The sequence below is a fragment of the Coturnix japonica genome, unplaced genomic scaffold (assembly GCF_001577835.2).
Source record: "Coturnix japonica isolate 7356 unplaced genomic scaffold, Coturnix japonica 2.1 chrUnrandom1013, whole genome shotgun sequence".
Taxonomy (NCBI): Eukaryota; Metazoa; Chordata; class Aves; order Galliformes; family Phasianidae; genus Coturnix; species Coturnix japonica.
In genome coordinates this window covers 10,193-11,301 of record NW_015440359.1, presented here as the reverse complement: position 1 = coordinate 11,301, position 1,109 = coordinate 10,193, and positions in this window count along the sequence as shown.

The window sequence follows — 1,109 nt, the reverse complement described above, 5'->3', positions numbered from 1 at the left end:
GCCCCCCCCCATATCCGGCCCTCCAGGTCAGGGTCAGCGCTGTGGGGTGGATCTCCAACACTCGCACATCGCGGGGAGGGTCTGGCCGGTCTGTAGGACCAGTATGGACCAGTATGGACCAGTATGGACCAGTATGGATGGGTATAAACCGGTATGAACCAGTATGGACCAGTATGGACCAGTATGGATGGGTATAAACCAGTATGAACCAGTATGGACTAGTATGGACCAGTATGGATGGGTATAAACCAGTATGAACCAGTATGGACCAGTATGGACCAGTATGGATGGGTATAAACCGGTATGAACCAGTATGGACCAGTATGGACCAGTATGGATGGGTATAAACCGGTATGAACCAGTATGGACCATTATAAACCAGTATGCACCAGTGTGAGCCAGTACAAACCAGTATGGGTCAGTATGGACCATTATAAACCACTGTGGACCATTAAAAACCAGTATGGACCAGTATGGATCGGTATAAACCAGTATGGACCAGTATAAACCAATAGGGACCAGTGTGAACTAGTCCCTCCCAGTCCTCCCGGTTCACCCCATTTCCCCATCAATCCCCTCCCAGTCCCTCCCAGTATCCCCATATTCCCTCCCAGTCCCCCCATATATTCCCCCTCCCAGTGCTCCCAGTCCCCCTTCAGTCCCATTCCCAGTCCCTCCCATTACCTCCCAGTTCCCCCCTTTCCCCCTCCCATCCCCTCCCAGCGCCCCCAGTCCCCTCCTGCTCTTTCCCAGTAGCTCCCATTCCCTCCCATTCCCTCCCAGTCCCTCCCAGTGACCCCAGTCCCCCCTCAGTCACATTCCCATTCCCTCCCAGTGCTCCCAGTCCCTCCCAGTCCCTCCCAGTCCCCTCCCTGTGCCTCCCATTCCCTCCCAATTCATCCCAGTCCACCCCAGTTCCCCCCATTTGCCCCTCCCAGTCCCTCCCAGTTGCTCCCATTCCTTCCCATCCCCTCCTATTCCCCTCCCAGTGCTCCCAGTCCCCCCTAAATTCCATTCCCATCCCTCCCAGTTCCTCCCAGTTCCCTCCCAGTTCCCTCCCAGTTCCTCCCAGTTCCCTCCCAGTTCCCTCCCAGTCCCTCCCAGTTCCC